Below are 13,270 nucleotides of genomic sequence, written 5' to 3' on the forward strand. Positions count from 1 at the left end.
GTTAGGGTTAGAATTAGAGTTAGAGTTAGGGATCAAGTTAGAGTTTCAATTAAAATTGGAGATAGAGTTGGAGTTAGGGTTAGATCTAGGGTTAGAGTTAGGGTTAGATTTAGGGTTAAAATTAGGGTTGGGGTTAGGATTAGAATTAGTGTTAGGGTTAGAGTTACATATAGTGTTAGGGTTAGGATTAGCATTATATATAGTGTTAGGGTTAGGATGAGGGGTAGGGTTAGGCTTAGGCTTAGGGTTGGGGTTAGGGTTAGCATTAGGGTTAGCGTTAGGGTTACAACTAGAGTTAGAGTTATAGTTATATTTAGGGTTAGAGTTAGAGTTAGTTTTAGGGTTAGAATTAGGGGTAGGGTTAGGTTAGAGATAGAGTTGGAGTTAGAGCTAGGGTTAGAGTTTGAATATGGGTCAAAATTAGGGTTAGGTTTAGGGTTAGAATTAGTGTTAGAGTTAGAATAATAGTTAGGATTAGGGTTATAGTAAGGCTTAGGGTTAGGGTTAGAATTAGGTATAGAGTTAGGGTTATAAAGAGTTAAGGTTAGGGTCAAGGGTAGAATTAGAGTTAGAGTTAGATTCAAGGTTAGGGTTAGAGTTAGGATTAGGGTTAGAGTTAGAGTCAAAGTTAGAGTTAGAGTTAGAGTTAGAATTAGAATTAGAGTTAGAGTTATTTGTAGGTTATTAATCATATTATAGTTGATGTTAGTGCTATTATTACAGTTTATCTTAGTGTTAGGGTAATAGTAAGGTTAAATTTTTAAGTGGGTTAGTTCTATTATAGTGCCCATGATTAGTGCTATTGTGATACAAATTATTAATCTTGTTAATAATGTAATCCCTACCTCTCCCATCCTCTCTCTCTCTCTATCTCTCTCTCTCTCTCTCTCTCTCTCTCTCTCTCTCTCTCTCTCTCTCTCTCTCTCTCTCTCCCTCCCTCCCTCCCTCCCTCCCTCTCTTTCTCCCTACTCTCTAACTACACCTAGTAATATCTCCCCCTCTCTAAATACACCCTCTAATCTCTCTTTGTCTCTAGTCTCTAGATACGCCACCTAATCCCTCTCTGTAATCTCTAGATACACCCTCTTATCTCTATCATCTTGCTCTCTAGATATACCTCCTAATCTCTCTCTCCCTCTATGCTCTTCAGATACACCTCCTAATCTCTTTCTCACTCTCACTCTCTCTCCCTACTCTCTAGATACACCTCCTAATCTCTCTCCTCCCTCTCTCTCCCTGTTCTCTAGATACAACTCCTAATCTCTCTCTCTCTCTCAATACACCCCCTAATCTCTCTCTCTCTCTAGATACACCCCCTAATCTCTCTCTCTCTCTCTCTCTCTCTCTCTCTCTCTCTCTCTCTCTCTCTTTATATATATAATATTATTTATAGTTTCTAGTACATACAGGGTTAGGTTAAGGTATATAATTTACTAAATGCTTAGTACAGTCATATATAGAGTTAGAGTTAGAGTTAGGATCCAAGGTTTACCATTTCATTTATATGACACTCAATGTTATGGTTAAGGTTAGTAAGTGGTCAAATGTTACACTAAAAAAAGGGACATGGTTAAGGGAAGTATGAGATTTAGGTGTAGTGTTGGAGTATTTGGAGTACAACTATGTTCAAATTTAGGATATATGTTATACAAATGACTCAAATAGTGCAAACCTTTAAATTCATGAAAGAAAAATTATAAGTCCCAACACAACTATTTAGATGATGTAAAAAGTTTGAAATATTATATAAGAATCAATTTTATGTAAATTATTTCTCCATGATAATGTGAGAACATTATATATTGTTGAATTTTTAATAATGCTAATGCAATTTTTATTGCAATGATTAAGAATTGTAATCAATAAATATACTTATCATTAAGGACATCTATTTAGACTTATGATTTTCTTTCTTAATTCGCATATTTAGTAGCCACATCCATTAAAGTAATATTTTGTACAATAATAAATTTATTTTTTCTTGTTCTCTTCTTCGTGAAAGTTACATAGAACGATGGGGAAACAAAACTGCCAATACAACTAATTAGAAGTAAAATTCTAAAATTGGAGACAAGAATGAACCATATACAAAAAAATATAAATCTTTGTAATGGCGTAAATACATGTCACATTCTTCAATGATTAGGATTCTTTTGTGACCTTTGTTTGAACAATGATCATGAAAGACTTCTTTCATCATTGAGGGAAACCCATCCACTTTTGTAGATGTGTCACATATGAATTTTTATGCATCTTTCATATGCATTACTTCTATTTCCCCAACATAGTCAATTGGAAATATTGCATTCTCCACAACTTTAATTATAGTTGTGCACACCTCTTTAATTATTTGTAGGCATTTGTCAAACTCGGTCTCAAAGAAATCATTTGAGGTTATTGAAGTAGTCGAGCTAGTATCAAATAATGTTTGATTCTTTGTTCGAGGCATCCATAACTCAAATAGTAACCTGCAAACTTATCAACAAACATGAACATATAGCAATTATTAAAAAAAAAAAAAAGTATTCATAATCAACACAAATTCTTTCAAATGAATAATTTTTAAAATAACATAAATAAAAATCAAAACTATTTCAAATGAAATAGTTAGATTGTAATGCTTGAAATATGGTGGCATTGTCTTCCACTTTTCAAACATTACAAACATAAACATTAATAAAAAAAATTATATATTGTGAAAAATATTTAAATAAGACACATAATTAATCTAATTAAATAATGATAAAATATAAACTAAGTATTTGATTTTTATATTTTAAATTAATCATTAAATTTAATAAAATACAAATTTTATTGATAAGGTGACCTTGCCATCCACATTAATGATAAAAATTAATTATGAAACATGAAAAACATAAATATTTTGAAACATGCAAATATAAAACTATTATGAAACATACAAATCTAAAACAAAAAAACCAAAAGCATTTTGACATATGAAAATTTAAAACTAATATGAAACATGCAAATATTATTCTAAATTGAAACATGCACATTAAAAATGTGCAAATGAAATGCATTATAAAATATCTAAACCAAATAGATTTTGATTCAATTTGAATTCTAAATCTAAATCAACCATGCAAGCCTAAACTATAACTAATTTTGAAATTAAATATACATTTAAATCTAAATACATAACTAAATCTAAATCTAAACGCAAAACTAAATTAAAAATAGAAATCTCACATGCAAAAATTTACTCCAAAACTTTAATCTACTCTTCTTAAAAAACTCTAATCCACTCCAATAATCTCCACCTCTTCCTCCCTATAAAAACATAAAATGAATATGAAATGTGGAGCATTTGTTTTATAACCTATGAGAGGCTCCTCATATCCCCCAATAGATGTCTTTTGACATTCCACAAATTTGTTTCAAATTCTCCCACTCCCCACAAAAAATAAGCATGAATGTGCATGCAAAAATAAATTTAACAAAAATAAAATATTTTATATTTAAAAATTTAATGAAATTATTTCAGCCCCTTTTTTTGGCCTTATTTTTTCAGGTCCTGTCTTTGGCCCCTTTTGTTAGGTCCTATTATTTCAGCATCCATTTGGCTTCATATGATTTTGGCCAGCTATTATTTGGAGAATTTTTCTATATTTTAAAATCTAATAATGGTAAAATATATACTAAATATATGATTCATGTACTTTAAATAAATCATTAACTTTAATAAAATATAAATTGTATTGATATGCTGACATTGTCATCCACATAAATGATAAAATTATACTTTGAAACATGCAAATGTAAAACTGTTATAAAACATTCAAATCTAAAACATGCAAACTAAAACTATTTTGAAATATGCAAATCTAAAACTAATATGAAACATGCAAATCTAAAACTAATTTGAAACATGCACTTTTAAAATATGCAAATGAAAAGTATTATAAAATATATATAGCTCAAAATATTTTGAATGCAAATCCAAATCTAAATCAAACATGCAAGACTAAACTATCAAATGTAAGCATAAACAATTTTGAATATAATTCTAAAAATCTAAATGGAACTAATTGAAATTGAAATCTAAATCAAAGTAGAATATTATAGCTAATTTGAATTTGAATCTACATTTACTTCTAAATCTAAATAGAAAATAGAAATTTCACCAGCAAAAAACTTACTCCAAAACTTCAATCTATTCCTGTTCAAAAACTTCAATCTAATCCTCCAATAATCTCCACCTCTTCCTTCCTGCAAAAACATAAAATGAAAATGAAATGAGGAGCCTTTGTTTTATAGCTTGTGAGAGACTCCTCATCTCCCCCAACAGACGTCTCTTCACATTCCACAAATTTATTTCAAATTCCCCCACTCCCCACAAAACAAAAGCATGAATCTGCATGCAATATTATATTTAACAAAAAAAAAAAATCATATTGAAATTGTTTTGCCCCTATTTTTTCGGGCCCTATTTTTTCGGGTCCTAATTTTTCGGGCCCTATTTTTTTGGGTCCTACTTTTTCGGGCCCTATTTTTTCAAGCCTATTATTTCGGCCTCCATTTGGCATCCTATTATTTCGGCCAGCTATTATTTCGAGAGTATTTTTTTTTTATGATTTAATAATTTAATATTTAATTTAGAAGTTTGTAACTCCTGCCTTTTCTTTTTTATTGACAAGGAATCTTGGCATATTCTCATGCTGGGCTCTTGTGCTGCCATTGTATAGAACGCCTCTCGGCGTAACAAAACATTTGTGAACTTTGTTGAATAGAAAGTGTAATTTTTAGATGATACCTTGCTCTTTTAGAGATGATAATAGTCGAGTGGATGAGTCATCAGATGGTTACATAAAAAAGAGCTATCAATTTTTGAATTTGAATTTGAATAGACATACATCTTTTAGGAGTCCTCTTAGAAAAGTTGAAAGGTTAGCTATTGGTTTATGTTGCTTTTTGCATAGTCATGTTCTAGAAAAAGAGGGTTAAAAGTTTATTAAGATAGAAAGGATTACAACAAAGAGAGCTCAACAAGGAGCTCTATCCTGAGCAACAAGTTCATCAAATTCTTGCACCATCTCAAAGGGAAGTTGCCCACTATCCATAATATTCCAACCTGGAGCATGACTAGAAGCCCATAAAGATTTTATAAAAGGGAAGCTTGAGTTAGAGATTGTTTATTGAATTTGAGTTCTTCTTTTTCTGTGCATAACAATTAGTAAGGAATCTAAAAGAATATCTCATAGCTCCATCTTATAAAGTCAGTAATATTTTGCAATTGAAAAATGTACATTTTACTTAATTAAAATAAAATAACATGTGTGAATTTTCGTTGAGAATAAAACAAATATAAATAGTCAAAGCTGATTTGCTTCTTACAAGCTTAATTTCTTTCTTATGATATATTCAATTTCTTCCTTGTGTAATATTTAAGGATGGTAAAAATTTGAATTATTTTTTTGTTAAATTGATAATATTGAAATGTTTAAAATATTTATTTGTTATATTGTATATTTTAGAAGTTTTGTATACACATTTTTCTTTTAGCTTTAACTTATTTTGACAAAAAATATTTCCAACACTTTTTATACCATATATTTTTATGGTTTTAATTGTGATATATTTTTTTATTATAAAATATCTTTAATACTTTTCTATCACATAATTTTATTTGTCTCATGTCTTTTTAATTTGATGTTGTTTTCATGTTTAATTGATATTAAGAAGAAATGACTTTTTAGATGGAATTATATATGTTATATAAATATATTGTTAAATGTTAATTTTTTTTATTTTATTAAGTGAGAAAAATGTAAAATGTAATTATCTCGTTAATATAAATTGAAAATGAAATGAATATATTTTATGTAAATTAATTAAATAAATAGTTCTTAATAATGCAATAAGGTTGCAAACCAACTATGTTTGTGACAAAAAGTAGTAGGTTTCTTTAAGTTGATCTATATAATTTTAAAGTTTACAATAATGAACTTAAAATGTGAATTTGATTTTTAAAATGAAATAAGAAATTATCTATATTTAAAACAAAATAGAGAGACTTTCACATTAAAAAGCATTAAACATATACATACATACATACATACATATATATAAATTATATTTTAATGGTTTTCTTGTATTGTGTCCTTGTGTATGAAAAATACCTTGATTATGATTAGAACATTAATTATTATCATTGTAACATGAAAAGTCTCGTTTGTAGAAATTAAATATTGATTATTTATTATGTATTTAAGAGTGGCCATAATGCTCATTTATAATAATAAATAACTTTAATTTAGACTACATGTAACTAAAATATAATATTGGTGACATCTGATTGATTAAAATTGTGAAGCTTAATTACTAGTTAGATTTTGATGTTTTCTAGCATATAATAGGAACTAAAAAAGTTTTCAAAATTATATGAAACCTATGTTCAATAATATTGACTTGCATAGTACCCTTGTGATTATAACATTAATTATTATCATTATAAAATTAAAAGTCTCTTTATATTAAAAAATATTGATTATTTATTATTTATTTAAGAATGATTATAATAATAAATAAACTTAATTTAGACTCTAGGTAACATTTCTAATAATATGAGTTTTACATCATTAACAATGAAGCTTTACTGAATGATTCCACTACTTTGCATGTGAACCATTTCAAAAAATCATTTGGACATTGGTGCCTTTGGACCTTTCTTTTTGACAATGCGCTATATTGTTGATTCCATATTAAGTTTACAGAAGAAAAAAAATTCCACATTAAGGAGGATTTTATTTGTTTCACAAGAATGTGACATTTTTGAACAATTTTCTTGGATGGATCACTCTATATTTTGATAGATTGATTGAATGAATGAAGAATTTTTTTGATGTATACAAGATGAAATACTCTTTAAATGACATCCATGAGATTTTGATAGATTTGATCATCGCTATTATTTCTTTTGTAATCTCCCAGAACATTTGGCTTGGGAAGAAAATACGACAATTGTATGATGTGCAGTTTGAGATCAGGCACTTGTGGGGGAAAATTGCTAATTCTCTTCATGAAAAACTCCTAGCTAAATGTGACATTGGTGGAGGTTTGGATCCTAGTGATGTTGGTATTTATTCATGCCTTTCATCTCCTCTTTAGGGTAGCACTCCCTCATTCCCCCATTGATGCTCTAGGAATAAAGCTAGGCAACACTCTCAACGTGTTAATCGTGAGGGGCCCTAGTCTCCTCCCAAGGTTGGAGTTCTTAAAATAAACATTTATGGTTCTTCTTGGGGAAATCTTGGACTGACTGGTATTGGGGGAGTTGGGCATGACAACTCTGGTGATATTCAATTTCTATTTTCTATATACAAGGGTTACCATACAAATAACCTCATGGAAGCCCTTGCTATCTTGGTTGTAGTGGAATAGTTTTGTCAACATGGATGGAGAAGAATTATCTGTGAGACTGACTCACAAGTGGTTGCGAATTTATTGAGTAGACTGAACCTTGTGGATGTGGATTGGCATTTGGCTCTGGTTATTCAACAAATCACTCAGTTATGCAACTCTCTGGATTCTATGCCTTTTATGCATATCCCTCATGAGTGGAATGGTGTGGCTAATTTTTTGGCTAAATGGGCCTTAGAGCATGTGCCGAATTGGAACATTACTGATCATAGGATGCTTCCCCTTGATTTATCTCAGATGTTGGATCAACTTATGGGCCACGATAAATCTTTGTAGTTCTCTTTGTTTCTTCTGTTGTTTTGTTTTATTTGGTATTCAATAAATTTTTTACCACTCTTTTAGTGGGGAGAAAGAGAGAGAGAGAGAGAGAGAGATCCACATTAAGGGGGATTCTATTTCTTTTGTGTGAATGGGACATTTATAAATAATATGCTTGGATGGATCACTCCAGATTTTGATAGATTGGATGAATGAATGAAGAATTTTAATGAAGTATATACGAGACCAAATAATATTTTAATGACATCCATGAGATTTTAAAAAAATTTGATCATTGCTATATCATTTCTTTTGTAAACTCTTAGAACCTTTGGCGAAAGAAAACACAACAATTAGGAGAAAGAGAGCTAAGGAAAAAGCCCCACATTAAGGAGAATTCTTATTGTTTCATGTGAATGGGACATTTTTGAATAATTTGTTTGGATGGATTAGTCAAGATTTTGATCAGTTGAATGAATGAATAAATAATTTTAATAATGTATATGAGACCATATAGTCTTTTAATGACATCCATGAGATCCATCCAAGAATCTTTCAAACTCTGGAAGTAAAATTATAAATTTTGTTACAAATATTTTTAAATATTTTATTTTTTTCCCTATAAAAAAATTGTTCACACTGGTGCAAAGATAGAGATGTTGATATGGTGGAAAGATGGTTGAATACAACTTATTTCAAAGCTGCAGAAGCAGATTATCCAATCCCTACTAACTTCACACATTAATGACTTTTTTTTTCATTGATGATGGTTGATTAAATCCTAATATATTATTCTCTCTTGCATTGTAGTTAGTTCATGAACTGCCTGATGGTCATGGTCAGACAATCTTACAATTGCTATTGTTTTGATGGTATATTTTGAAACTGTCAACTGAAGTATGATAGCAATGCCAAAAATTTTGAAGAGGTGATTATTTTATATTATAATGGATTTGAATTAGGAAATACTAGAGTGGAAATAATAAAATCTATGTAGAGAACAATAACATGGGCATGCTTTATTTTACTCTTTGGTTGATTTGCCATAAAGTAAAAGTATTTTGAAGGTTGGAGTAAATCTAATTAGAGTTCAAATTTATCTTTTGTAAACAACATCCTTTTTACTAATCTTTATTTTAATTTATATGAATTTTCTTATCTCATTCCTATAGTATACTTAATGCATAGACACAATGTAGAAAAGAATGAATGTGTATACTTAATGTGTAGGCACAAGGTAGGAAAGAATGAGTGCTTTAGAGCAGTTTCTCAATATATTACTCTAAATTACTGATTTAGAGAACTTTTACAAGTTTAAAATTTTTGAATTACTGATTTACCCCTCCCTCCTCTCATTATGCTCTTCAAAGTTAGGTTACGTTTTAAGAATTTGTCATAGGTTTAATTAGAGCTTCATTCCCCATTGAGTACATATTGAGGGAAAATCATTATTGATGTATTGATTTGTCAATAAAATGAAAGGAAATGGTATTATGTGAGTACTCTAGCATTAGAGCTAAGTTTGTAGGTGCATTCCTTCATGGGTGAGGTGGTGCTCTTATTCTTTCACATTTGCTTTATATTATTTGACATATTTATGAATTTATTTACTTTCTTGCACATTCATTTAGGAATGGAACAAGTGGTATTAGACTTCTATTGGTTCTCATTGAAGTGTTTTAAATTTATAGCATAGATCCCTGGAGTTACCTAATTGGGGAACAATGAAACATGTTTTTGGGACGAGGACCAATGATGTAATTTTTTGGGTGGTAGGGGAACAAAATAAAGGTGGTTGCATCACTACATATGATACTTGACAAAGTCCTAGTGCAAGCTTTCAAGGTGCATTCAAATAATTTTCAAATCAATAACATTTCCTTAATCCCATCTATGGATGCCACCTACATAGTTGATTGTTCCCAATTAGTCATGAAAATATATTGTATCCCATGTGATATCGCTACCAAATGAGTATTCTTCTTCATTTTATAATTATCCAATTAGGTTTACTATTGGAGTTTTTGGACTTTCATTCTAAAACTCTACAAAAAACTTGACAAACAAATAGTAACATTTGGAGATAAATATCCAAACCAATCACCAACCAAGCTATTGCCAGCTTACTTTGGATATTTATATTCAGGATTTTTTTAACAAATAATATTGGTTGAGAGTTTGACCAATGCTAATCAACATTGGTTGGACTTTCAACCCAACTTTGGTCAAAATTTTGACCAAAGCATCGACTAAGATGTTGTCATGGGTTTGGCATCCTAGTCGATCAAGGGAGCCACTTTGACCATGTTTGGTTAAAAGTTTGGCAAACCTTCTCGCAAACAAGGTAGGCCATTTTTGACCAAATTTTTCATCGACATTCTGACATTAACAATGATTGGTCAAAGTTTTAATGAGGAAAATAGTGAAAAAATTATTTGTAGATCATTCAACCAACATGAGTAGAAAATTAAACCATTTTTTGTCAAAAAATGAGGCCAATTCTACTAATGTGTTTATATGTTGATGATATGCTTAGAGTTGGGTCTAACATGGATCACATTAAGGGGTTAAAAGAATAGTTAGCACTTTCATATTTTATGAAGGATTTGGGGGAAACAAAGCAAATCCTTGCTATGAAAATTTGTAGGGATAGAAGAACATAAAATTGATATTATCTTAGGTTTGTTATATTGAGAAGGTGTTGCAACATTTCTTTATAGAGAATGGTAAAGCTATCAGTACAACTTTACCTGATAATTTGAAATTGAATAAGAAGATGTGCTCAAAGGAATCATAAGAGGAGGCTAAAATGTCCTAGGTACCTTATGCTTTAGCTATAGGGAGCATAATGTATGCCATGGTATACAGTAGGCTAGATATTACACATGCAGTGGGAGTTGTTAGCAGGTATATGAGTCATCTAGGGATTGTGCATTAGAATGTAGTTGAATGGATTCTCTAATATTTGAGAGGAACATCCAGTAAGTATTTACATTTTGGGGTCTCTATTACTAATTTATAGGGCTATGTTGACTCAGATTTGGTAGGGGATATTGATACTAGGCAAGGTATTATAGGTTATGTACTTACCATTGGTGGGACAAATGAGTTGGATTTCTCGGTTACAAAAGGTTAATGCTTTATCCACCATAGAGGCAACCAAGGAGATGATATGTCTTCAATTCTTCATGGAAGAATTGGGACACCCATAGAGGGATACTTATTTGTTTACATATAGCTAGAGTGTCATTCATCTTACGAAGAATTCTTCTTTACATTCAAAGACAAAACACATATAGTTGGAGTACCATTTCATTTGATCAATTTTTGATGATGGATAGTTAGAGCTAGAGAAGACACATACAGATGATAATCCAATAGATATGTTTACCAAGGAAATAATAAGGGAGAAGTTGGACTCTTCTTCAACTTTGATTGGTCTTGTAGATTGAACAGAATAAGGAACAATGGAGTCCAGTGTGCTTTGATATTCTAGTGGGAGCTATAGATTTAGCAGTCTTATTATTAGTCTCTGAGTGGGAGGTTATTATTGTGGAGTTTGATCAGTCTCCAAGTGGGAGATAATTGTGATGTGCAGCCTAATCAGACTTGAAGGTTTATTTGATGCGGTTCCCCCCAGATTATTTTTATGGGGATTTGGGGTAGTGCCCCTTGCAGGGTCTTGAGGTAGCACCCCAGGTGTGCTCCCAGTCATAGTACAGGGTGGAATCGAGGGGAAATGTCCCTTTACAGGTTTTCAGGGGTAGTGCCCCCAAAGCCAAAGAATGACTCACTATTGTAAAAGGCATTGACTGCTATTTTTCTATTGGGTGACTTATTCTATTTGTAATTTTATAAGTGACAAAAGCTTTTATAAAATGGCTCAGGTTTAGGGATTTCAAGATAGATGACGAGATTGTAGCTTCTTTTGGTGGTATTAAGTTGTAAGGGATTGCGGATTGTAATCACTGAATAATAATAATATTAGACTCGCTATTTGTGGACAAATCCTAGGGATTGGGTGAACCATGTTAAATGTTTGTGTCTTTTGTTTCTTCTATGTGACTTTTTTTTTTTTGATATTTTTTATATTTGCATGTAATTTTTTATTTTTGTCTATGGTTGATCCTAAGGGGGCTATTTGGTCTCTCTTCTACTTCTCGCTTATGGGGGGGGGGGGGGGGGGGCTCTTTTCCTCACACAAGATATTCTTCTCTCTCCTTTTCTCTTATTATACTTATCTCTATTTTTGGAGGGGTATCTTTCCCATTTGGTTTTCCCTCTTTCTCCACTTTATGAGAGATTGCATTGCATCTTTTTTGCACTTGCAATTTGTACAGGGGTACCGAACATGGCCTAGTAGTTGGGACCCATCTTGCATTATTAGCTAGACTTTGTGAGTTTAAGTGCATTCCCCCAAGTTACACTTAAGGGAGGGTGTTGGTGTAAATAAGTATTTTCTATTTACACTTTACTTAAGTTTACTTAGATTTATGCATTTTCATATTAGTTATCATATAGACCCTTGGTAGTTTTCATAGTCACACCAATTGTCATGTAGAAAATATAGTAGTTTGTACTTCAATTGAGCACATGTTGTCTACTACATCTCTTTATGAGGTAAACATTTGTATTCTTATTTTCTCATTATCTCACATACATTCATTCACAATGGAGGATAATCTACTCTTGATGAACATGTGCTTAGTTGTTGCTTATCTCTTTGCATGACTCCTAGTCATATTTATTGCTTTTATATACAAGGCACTTCTATGTATTTCTTTGAAATCTATCATCATTTGATCATCATTATTGAGATTCTCACTTGATCATCTCTTGTCGCTCTTGTACTATCTCTTGTGCTTCTAGATCTTAGCATTGCATTATTGCCTTAAGAAAATTCTTATAGTTTTCAAAGTTATCAGTTTTAATTCTTTTACTTTTTCATCACCTTGATAGATAGTTTCTAACTTAACCTATATATCATTTCTAGATAAACAATGCATAACTTTGACAAACACATCTTTTGTAAGACCATATAAAATAGCATATTTTGCTCTTTTATCATCAGAATTGGAAGGTACTATTTTAGGAATATCATAATTTGAGGTAATGAACTCCCACATGCGAACATCTAAAGAGTTAATAAAACCTTCCATTATAAATTTTCAAAACACTTAATCATTTCCATCAAATAAAGATGCTCTTTTCAGAGATGCACCTTCAACTAGTGTCATTTTTTAAACAACTTTCAAAAACTAGGAACAATCCCTAGAGGACAACTTAGGAAAGGGACTCTATGCTCTGATATCACTTGTTGGAAGTTAGAATACTTTGTTTGCGGGGGGGGGGGGGGGGGGGGGATTGGTAAATTAGAGTATTGAATGAATTCAAGTAGTATCTTTATATTTTAGAAAACCTTAAAGGAAATACATAGGTTCTTAGCAATAATTTGAACTCATAAAATATATATGATAACCTGAAGATACATGGACATGAAAATGAATGATACCAGAGCAACTAACAAAGGAAAACTCACAAGACATAACACTTTTTTTTTTTGTCGAACTTG

The sequence above is a fragment of the Cupressus sempervirens genome, chromosome 4 (assembly GCF_028749045.1).
Source record: "Cupressus sempervirens isolate cs-2001-9-10 chromosome 4, ASM2874904v1, whole genome shotgun sequence".
NCBI classification, from domain to species: Eukaryota; Viridiplantae; Streptophyta; class Pinopsida; order Cupressales; family Cupressaceae; genus Cupressus; species Cupressus sempervirens.